The sequence below is a fragment of the Myotis brandtii genome, unplaced genomic scaffold, assembly GCF_000412655.1.
Source record: "Myotis brandtii unplaced genomic scaffold, ASM41265v1 scaffold90, whole genome shotgun sequence".
Classification (NCBI taxonomy): Eukaryota; Metazoa; Chordata; class Mammalia; order Chiroptera; family Vespertilionidae; genus Myotis; species Myotis brandtii.
This window is the reverse complement of record NW_005371694.1, coordinates 1,866,574-1,876,978: the sequence shown is the minus strand read 5'-3', so window position 1 is coordinate 1,876,978 and position 10,405 is coordinate 1,866,574. Positions and strand designations below refer to the sequence as shown.

At 46.5% G+C, this 10,405-nt stretch overlaps 1 long non-coding RNA gene across 1 annotated transcript in view; it reads left to right on the top strand.

Annotated features, from left to right (window-relative positions):
* Nucleotides 1–922: 922 nt before the first annotated feature.
* Nucleotides 923–10,405, top strand: part of LOC106724602 — a 37,591-nt gene continuing 28,108 nt past the window's right edge. The window contains exon 1 of the long non-coding RNA XR_001360453.1: nucleotides 923–1,025. This is a non-coding gene — a long non-coding RNA (uncharacterized LOC106724602). The remainder of the gene's footprint in view (nucleotides 1,026–10,405) is intronic.

Below are 10,405 nucleotides of genomic sequence, written 5' to 3'. Positions count from 1 at the left end.
AAGGAGGACCCATCTCTGGTCTTAACTCGCCAGGCACTGATTTAGGCCCTATCGGGGGTCCCTCTCCATACCCAGGCTTCCCTCCACTTCTAGATTCTGGATAATCAGGAATTTAGCCACATTTGGCCACTTTTCTTCTTTCTTAGTGCTGAGAACACACTTCAGGTATTCTTTTCCTGTTTACCAGGGCGGTCGGGTCTGGAAGTGATTTGAGAATAAGGGCAGTTTCTCTTTCTGCCCCAGAAGTTTACAATGCCCTAGTTCAGACCCGGGAAGTTGATGGAAATTTCAACTACATTAGCCTCAGCTGTGAGGTCAAAGAGGCACTAGGCAGAGTGTGAAGAGCCTGCAGAAGAAAAAGGGAGAGAGAGGGGGTTAGGAAGGGGTACAGCAGGCCTTGTGGTGTCTGAGAACTCTGGGACTGTGGGGTAAGTTGCTTAACTTCTTGAGCCTCAGTTCCCAGTTCTGTAAAATGGGAACACTACCGCTACCTCATAGGGGTGTGGTGAGGATTATGAACTGTTGCAGGTGAGGTGCGCTCCTGGCAAATAACACAGCTCATATATGATAGCTGTTAGCAGGATGCAATCAAAGCCACTGCTCTAGTCTTTCACCAAGCTGATTTTACAGACAGCCAGAGTACCTGCTTTTCCCACTGTTCTTGGGACCAGGAGAAACTTTCCCCGAATTATTAGTGTTTTCCTTTGTTTCAGGGCTATAATGACCTCTCTTCCACAGGAAGGGAGAGAGGGTAAATGGCTTATTTTCTTCTCCTGGGACTCTTGAGGAAGAATTCATGACGTATCCAAGACACTGGGGGTAAAGGATGTAGTGTAACAGGGTGGGAGGGGGGTATGTCAGCTTCCTCCCTGTATCCCAGGGATTTCACACTGGCCCCTGCCTTTCATGAAGTATTCTGGGACACCAAGTATTGCTGAACCATCTCATTAGAATGGACCTGTGAGTTGCAGGAAGTCCATCTCTTTGCTTTTGGTGAAAGTCGGTTGAGTTTGTAAAGATTCTCAGTACGAGACTGTGTAAACCATTCCTTTGACTAAATATCAAACCAGGCATTCCTTTGCCTTTAAACACCTCTTGCTGCCAGAAATATAAAGAAAAGCCCTATTTAAATTTCTGGTTTTGTTCCGCAGAGATGCTCCATGTGCTGTTAGAGAAAGACTACCTTCTTTTTTCTTCTTCCAGTTTTTTTGAGATATAATTGACATATAACTTTGTATTAGTTGAAGGTGTGTTACCCTCATTTTAAGTGTTTAGAATAGTAACACAGTCAACACCTCACATTTGAGTAATGCTGTCTGTTTTTATCTTATTGATATTACCAGAGGCCTGGTGCATGGATTTCTGCACCGGTCGGTCCCTTGGCCTGGCCTGCGCCCTCTCGCAATTGGGACCCCTTGGGGGATGTTTGGAGAGCTGTTTCGGCCTGATCCCTACAGGCCAGTCTGAGGGACCCCATGTGCACCGGGCCTCTAGTATGCATATAAGATCTGTGTTAATCTCTTCCCACCTTTCCCCCTCCTCCCTCCCCGCTTGCCTCTGAGATTCATCAGTCTGTTCCATGTTTCCATGCCTGTGTGTTGAGTGTATGCCCCCTGGTGGTCAGTGTGCATCATAGCTACCAGTCGAATGGTCTCTTAGGCTTTTATATATATAGATGGGGTTGACAAGCACATATCTTCTTCTACTCTGTAAACGAGGACCCTGGGACACCAGTCTGGGGTGTTCCCAGACCAGAACACCACCCACAGTGCTCCAGGGAGCTCTGACGATATCAATATCACTAGCCCTGCGGTGGGTCACCTTGTCATTCCAGGGCCAGAGCAAATGGACTTGGATTTCTGCTGTGATCCCACCTGAGAGGAAACTAACCTTTCCTCCAGCTGGGGACCCTGAACCCTACCACAGCTCTGAGGACTCGCCACAGTGAGCAGAAGAGGCCGGACTTGCTGCTTCTGTCTCAGTGCTCTTGACCCTGTGGTCCTTGGCCCACGGCAGAGAACTGAGCTCGTTTGTTGATAACTGCTATGAACGTGACTGATACACCTAGGCCTCCTCTAGTGCGAATGACTCAATTTATTAATGCTCTGCGAAAGAGGCTCCTTTGCTTGCCAGAAGCCTTAAACAGTCATTCATTAATACTGGCTTAATTATTTTAAAAAGACGGCCTAATTAAAAGCTATCCATTCCTTCTATGTGTGTGTTTATACATAGAACTGTGTATACTGGTAATGTGTGTGTGTGTGTGTGTGTGTGTGTGTGTGTGCGCGCGCGCGCGATTGCTAAGCAATTTAATTGCATGGTACAAATTGTTGGGAAAAATATCCAGGAGCCAGCCCCTTCCTGTTGCTAGATTCAGAGTAGAGACCCCCACCCCCACCCCCATGAGGGTGTGGTACTGGAGGCTTCTCAGTGACCCCACAATGGAAGTGGAAGCTGCACAGAGCCCTGCCCCGGCCTCGGTGCCAGCAGCCTTGGGAGAGGCAGGTTCTGACCTCTGCTCTAGGCTATTGGGGTGTCCCTTCCCTTCCCAAAGGTGTTGAGACCCTTGAGCGGGGGATGCGGAAGGAAGTATCCTTAGCAAAGGAGACATGGGTTGAGCTTTTGTTTCTGGAGCTGGCTGTATAGCTTTCCTAACGAGCAAGTATGTTCTCCTTCAGGAAACAAAGCAAAACACCAATTCATCTGGATTTTGTTCATTTGTTTTAAATACAAACAAACAAAAGGAGAGGGTAGAAGTGGTTATTTCTGTACGGACTGTTTCAAATGCAAGTTACTCCACTGCTCAGGGTGTTTGGATGGTGCTCCTCACCACAGGGCTGGTTCCCACCATATTCCGTGAGGCTTTTTTTCTTTCCCAAATTCCCAGCGTTCCTTTAAGGCCCATTTAACTGCGGGCTTTGTTTATTCTCCCAGCTATTGGCATTTACTAGTAAAAGAAGACAAACAAGTACTTTTCCTGGACTGTGAATCCCCGCAGGCCAGCGTCCACCTGCACACCTGAAGCCAACCTGTCCAATTGAGTTTCTCTGTAACCCATACCCCCTTCAGAGACCTGCCCCCTCCGTCTTCCAAGCTGGAAGGAGAGAACTTAAGCTGGGCAAATGTAATTTTAAGAATTGCTAATGATGCTAGAAATCTGCAATGCAATTAGCATCATTGGATTTGGCGCGCCTCCGAAGGCACAAACTCCTTGTCACACCGCAGTGGCAGCAGCACGCGCCTCCCGCCCGCCTGGGCCCCGGGTAGGCTGGCAGCCGCTTCCCTCCAAGAAGTGATCTTTTGGTTGTTTCCTCTCTTTCTCTCTCAGCGACTGACTTCTTTGTTTCTTTTCTGGGTTGCAGAAGGATGGCTATTTTCCGTTGGTTAAACACTTAGAACCGGATGAAGTCACAATTTTCTAGGTCCTTGGGACCCCCACTTTGTGAACTCATTTTGCTCCGTTGGGTTCCATTGCTCACTCCAGTTCACCCCACGCTCCTCCTGTCCCAGAGCCCCCGTCACTCTGGAGCTGTTAATTGGCACCTCAGCACTCACCATAAGATATACTTCCTCTTTTCTTCTCTAACTTCCTTTCTTTGCCACTCTCTGTGGTGCAGAGGTAGTATGAATAGTTAAACATGCGAATATGAGGAGATCCAGGGGGAGAGAAGGAGTGAGAAAGCAAAAGAGAAAATGAATTATTGGATTCAAAATAAACCTTTACTTTTTCATAAGAAAACTGTTTTTGTTCTCTGGAAAAATAACCGGGGCCAGGCATGGAAACTATGTTAGCTGGCTACGAGGGTGCAGAATCCAGAATTTGATCTCGATGGGTCTGTTCAGGCTTCCACTCTGGGGGTCCCCTCACAGATACAGAGGCCCGAATCAGAAGCTTGTAGAGGGGAGCTATTCTTCCAAGATTCCAGATGTGTCTGCGAGACAACACGTTATGGGGCAAATTGATTTCACCCTCGGCAAACTGGAGATTTTTCAAAGTTCTGTCTGCAAAGCCAGCTAATGCAATTCCCCATTAGTGCATTAAAGTGTGCCCTTATTAATCCAAACATAAAGGCAACAAAATAAGCTGTTAAATTTAAAATATAATACATATATAATGAGGAGAATGTGTGAAAGCCTTATTCAAATGAAAATACAGGAGTGTTTGAACTACTGAGGTATCTTTTGTATTAAATTATGAGCATATGTAATAGATTTAATTATTAATTTCCCCATTGTTCTATGCACACAGACAGGGTTCAAGGCACAGTCATTCTCTGGCTTTCAGAGATCTAATTTGTATAATTATTGCCTGAATAAAGCATTGCTCCAATCCCTAGCTCCCTTCCCTCCCCCCGCCCCCTTTCTCAATACTATTTCTATGTTGCATTCCAAAAGGGGAGCACCTGCCACTTCTTCAAAGTCAGCTGATCATTTGGAATGATGGACGGCACTGCTGCCGATGACGTCCCCTTTCAAGTCTCTTTGTCTAAGTGAATTATTGTGCATCCTTTTAATTTTATTGAACAAATTACATTTGTCAAGGTCTATCTTTGTAAATAAATGATAACTAGAGACACATGGATGCGTATTTCTGCTGTTCAAGGGCCCTTGTTCCATTTCTGGAAGCCAGATGAACATGGAACAAAGGAGAAACTTTCCTCTAAAAGCAATTATCTTTCTGCATTCCCATCAGTATAATTATATTGCAGGGAATTTTAAGAAGCTGTAGAAGTAGAATTGAATGCTTAAAAACTGTGTTTGCTGAATTGCTATGCAAAAGTTGAGCAGGCTGTATTGCATCACACTAAATAGTCTAACTCTCTCCTGGCCACATCCCTCTAAGTATAGAGTGTGCCTGAAGGATGGAGAAGGTGTGCAGAGGGTGGTGAGGAGGTAGGGGGTCACATTTAGGGGTTCGTGTGTTTCTTTAAAGGAACAGGCCACATCCCTCTAAGTATAGAGTGTGCCTGAAGGATAGAGAAGGTGTGTAGAGGGTGGTGAGGAGGTAGGTCACATTTAGGGGTTCGTGTGTTTCTTTAATGACATTTCTGGAACCAGAGGGCTGTTAGCAAGGTGACTGGGGATGTGTACAATCGACCTACCCATGTCCAGTCCATTTGGAAAGCTTCTGACTTGCAGATTCCTCTCTGCCTGGAACAGAACCCTGCTAGCTTATTAACTAAGCCATTAATGGAGGTGGAATAAAGAGGGGATTGTTCATCAAATCGTAGTAGCAGTAATTGCATTGCCCCCCAAAGCAAGCAAGCAGCTGGTTTAGAGAGATATTGAATGTGGTTTGTGTGGCTATTGTGTCAATACTTCATGTCAACAAGGATTATTTCTTTATCATCGGCTCCTCCATACTTTAGTGAAGTAAACTGTATCGTCTCATCACAGAGGGCTATCGATAGTCTCATCCCTTCCCTTCCCAATTTCCCCTAAACCACCTGATGGACACTCAGAGGGAAAAAAGTATCAGTGGGAAATAACAAAAGTGCCAGAATTGTGAGTTAGTTTAGTGCCGGCTGGTAGGTTTGGAGTTACCAGACAACTGATGGGATAACACTGTGCTCTAGAGATCCTGAAAAACAAAAGCAAACAAAACAAAACACTCAGAAGCAAGGATAACCTTGTATCTCCAAAGCCAGATGGGTAAAAGAGATTAAAAGCCAAGAAATAATATTCCCTGTTCACAAGAGACTGTAGGGAGCCATGCAAGGAGCCTGGGCCCAGGGGTCAGAATCAGGGGCAGCCGCTTGGCCTCCTGCATGAAGAGAATGAATCCTGTATTTTCCACCTCCAATACCTGCAGTGGACGTTTGGTGATCAGCAGGGCTGGAACCCAAGGGTTTCACGAGTTTGAAGGTAACATGGTCAGAAAGTGGTGAGTCTATAAAATAGGCTTGCAAAGGCGCTTGGGCATCTTTGTTATTTAAAGACTCCTCTCTTGGGAGAAAGTGGCTGATGTGACTGACTTGTTGATTCAGATCATCTCACTTAGCAGGCAGTGAGGGGGTTGGGCAGAGTGAGCCAGCATGTCCAGTTTAGTATTAAATTCGCTTGTCCCCAAAAGTGCCAGACTCTATGCCTGATGCTGGAAATACAAAGTCCCATAAGTACGATCCCTGTTATCAGGACCAGGTTGCATATGTCTGGTGGAGAGGCCAGGTAGGAGCATCAGTGATTATAGGACAGAGTAATTAAGGTCATGACAAGGCTCTCCTGGGAGGGGTTGTGCTGTGAAGCCCGTGAAGGAGCACCCAACTTAGCCTGGGGGCTGAGGTGGTCAGGGAAGGCGATGGAAGGAAGTGGGGCTGAGTGTACATAGTCCAATAAAAGTGGGGGTAGGAGAATGGTAATAGAGGGGAGAATATGAGACATGAAGCAGCGAGGCACATTCAGGAAGTTGCTAATATATCAAGATGGCCAAGGAGGAGGGTGAGGGTGAGTGAGTGGAAGGGGATGAAGCTGAGGAAATCAACATGTGCCAGATAAGCAAGTATCAGTGGGGGCAGGGGGCGGGCGGGGAGGGTGGAGAAGGGGGTAGCTCTAGCCAGGAAGCTTGATTTTTATGCTCTAAGTTATGGGGAAGCATTGCAGGAGTTTTACAGGTAAATGACAAGATCAGGGTCATGCTTTAGAAGGGTCATACTGGGAGCCAGGGCCCAGAGCAGAATGAAAAGTGGGGCTCTCTACTCACAAACAAAGAAAAATGCTGTTAAAGGTACTAAAATATAGAGCTTTTCCCTTTATTCTGCAGTCTCTCAATCTGTCATGGTGGTTTTTAACTTTGCTATTTAATGTCACTTCCACCAGGCATAGGGACACTCATGATGCAAGTGCAGGCCCTCACGGGAGCTGGGACTCTGCCCTGAGACGTGAGACATGTGCAGCCCATTCGCTGCTGGACTAATGGGCTGTATACCAGCTAGAGGTACAGTGGAGTGAGGCATCTATCCTTCCTAGACACCTGGTGCCCCAGCCTTTGGCAGACAGGCAACTCACAGGGGTATTGCCATGTCTATGTTAGATATCTTGGTCTGGTGTGGGCACAAGGCATGCTGGTACCAAGGCACCTGCCAAATGCATTGTGGCACTATCTACCTAGAGTGGAGATAGCCACTGCCATGCCCAACCCTAGACACTGTGAGGCATGCTTTCCCAACCCTGACCCTCCCCCACCTGTGCCCAGGCGCCTGCTAGGGGTGGAGTTGGCAGTGGTTACTGAGCTTAGGGAGGAGGGAGGCTGTGCAGGGCCTGTGGTGCCACCATGCAGGTGAGTGAGTGGCTGAGAACCTATCCCAGGAAGCAGGAGGTGGTGAAAGGAGTGGCACCTATGAGCCAACACCCTAAGTCCCCAGCGCATGGCCTGTTGTCCCATGGACTTCACTTCTAAAACACTAAATTATTAAGAATTTCAAAATGGCAGCAGAGCATCAAACCTTAAATGTGGGGCCCTGTGCAACTGCAGGATCACTTACCCGTGAAGCTTATTGGCAGCAGGGAACTATAGAGGAGCCAGGTACAAGGCAGGGGACTCATTAGGAAGGGAGCTATCTGGGCAATGAGTCATGAGAACTGCAGCTATGGCAGTGGTGGTGGAAATAGAGAGGAAGTGGGAGGGGCGGGATTAGGAGCTTGGGGTGAGCAAGGTAGTGGGATAGAGGGTAACTCAGAGTTCGAGTGTGGGCAACTGGTACTTTATGAAATACTTTATTTTTTATTTTATTTTAAATTTATCTTTATTGTTCAAAGTATTACATGTGTCCCCTTCCCCCCCTTTCATCCCCTGCACCCCACACCCACCCCCCTTTATGAAATACTCTCACACAAATTTTATAATCGAATCTGCAAGATAGCCCCGTGGGATGTGTATTTTTGTGACTCTCATTTTATGGGAGGGAAATAGCTCAGAGAAGTAAGGTAATTTACCAAAGTTTGTTCAGTCAGAAGACTTGGCACTCAACCCATGGCAATTGATTTCAAGTGCACATTCTGTCCACTATGATATTAGCTCCTCTGCGGCTCTAAATGACTCTGGCCTGGTTGTTCTTTCATTTGTTTGTTCATCTTTCCATCCATCCATCCATCCATCCATCCATCCATTGCTTCATTTAGCAAGTACTTATTAAGTGACCCCAATGCACCAGGCACCCATCTAGGTGTTGCAGGACGTTGGTAAAGCAGCCACACACAAGGCCTCTGCTCTCGTGGAGCTCACATTCTCGCAGGGCCCAGGCGCCAAATTTAATCAGAAAGATTCCCACAGGGCTTTAGGGGCTGGTGGAAGCCATTATTTATTTTTCTCTTCTGTTTCTTGTCCTGGTTTCTAATGAATTAGAGTTTGATTAGCTGCAACGGAGCAATCATGACAAAAGGGGGAGGATAAAGTGTCCTTTCAACCACCCCTATCCAAAAGCTATGGGTAATCGGAAAAATGAACCCCTGTGCTCATCATCTCCACCTGGGTTGGCAGAGGTCTGCCCATTCTGTAGAGAAATAATTATGTTGTTTTATTTTTTTCATTAAAAAATACATTATCTGTTTCAAAGAACATTATAAATCTCAGACTAGGAGACTGGATATTCCCGATGGAGGATAAATTTCAAAGTATTAAAATGTTTCTGAGCCAACAGCAACGGTTCTGAATACTGTTTAGATGACTCAACAATATGGGTCAGGAAGGCACTTAACTGGCTGGTGACTCAGCCCCTCCCAATGTCTTGCACCACAGAAGGCGCCCAGGAAGGCATGTGTTGAACGGTGCTGGGATGAACCAGTTTTCTCCCTGGGTGCACAGCCCCTGAACTAGAATGGGCGCCAAATGGCACGGGTGCTGCAACATGGGCATTCAGGGTGTGATGAAATCACAGCAAGTTGGGAGACTGATCCTTTTAGAGGCAATGCTTTATTTGATGGGAAACAATAGTATAAAAAGACGAATCCCTGAGTGAGTGGTCATGGAGAACCCGAATCATCATTCTTGCAGGAGAACTGCCTGGGCCTGACGATCTCTGTGGCCTGCCTCGTGTCAGAGATTCTGAGGAAATGCAACATGACAACCCGAGGTGCCAGTAGGCACATCCCAGTCTGCACACTCCAGAGTGTCTGGCACAGTCCTGACCTAATAGCCAAAAGAGTGTTGGCAGAATGAGAAATATAGAAGGTTGCCCTCGACAGTCTGGTCTGCAATAGGCCTGGGACAGGAGTGAATCAAGAAGTCTGCTTCAAACCAAGAGGCATCGAGTGATCTGAGGGCCGTTCCTTTGGCACATCATCATCATCATTCCGACGTGGCCACCCGCTGTGTACAGGAGGCCTCCTTGCTGTGTGAGGCATGACTCTTCCTGAAGGCGTTCCCTTTCCAGACCAGGGGCATTGCTGTTCTCCCACAGTCCCTCTCCTTAGTCATGGAAGCTTCTCCTGAGTTACCACCTCAACCCATTAAGCTTACTAGTAAGTGCTTTTCAAAACATTTTCTTATTGGCTGAGCGTTTGTGAAGTGACCTTAGACTCCAACCAGCTTCAAGAGATTTGTGCCTGTCCTGTATTCCAGAGGAGCTGAGCCCCAAACCCCGCACATTCCCGAACCAGGCCTCCTCCCTTCCCTTTCCTTTCTCTCCAAACAGTGGATGGCACTCGGGAGAAGGTCAGGAGAAATTCTGATTTCAGCCTTTGTATCACTGCCAGGCCAATTTAAAGAGGGACATCATCTCTTCAAAAACATTTAAAAAACATATGTTACGTGGATGGACTCTGCCCACCAGCATCAGGCAGTGAGCACATGACTAGATGAGTAAGGAGTGAAACTTGCTCTGTGGAGTGAGAAGCCTAATGAGCCATGACTGGGTCCTTCCCAAGACCCTCCCCGATTATAAGTTTTTCACCTTCTGTTGGCAGCTAGGCACCTGTGTCTGCATTCATGTTGCAATCACGATGCAATAGTTTGGCTATTCCAAGGAAATCATTTTCATTTATAAACGTCTTGTTAAAATTAATTAAATAGGCACACCAATGTTTAATAGTCGTATTGTGTAAGAGCTATGAATATTGAGTAAATTTGACCTATTCATGATGCATCTTCAGAGACTCATTTTAGTTTGTGTGTGTGTAAAGGGGGTTTGGGGATTAAACATCAAAAAGTAGAGTATGCAATAGATGCAACAGATAAGGTATTGATTACAATGGAACCATGCCGGGTTCTGTTGTGATTTTCTTCCCGCACCTAACATTGGATGTGCAGTAAGTATAAAAACTGATGCATATAATAAAATCTACACTAATAAAAGAGAAACATGGTAATTGGCGTACGACCGCTACCCTTTTCATTGGCTAATCAGTGAGTATATGCAAATTAACTGTCAGCCAAGATGGCGGCCGGCAGCCAGGCACTGAAGCAAGCAGG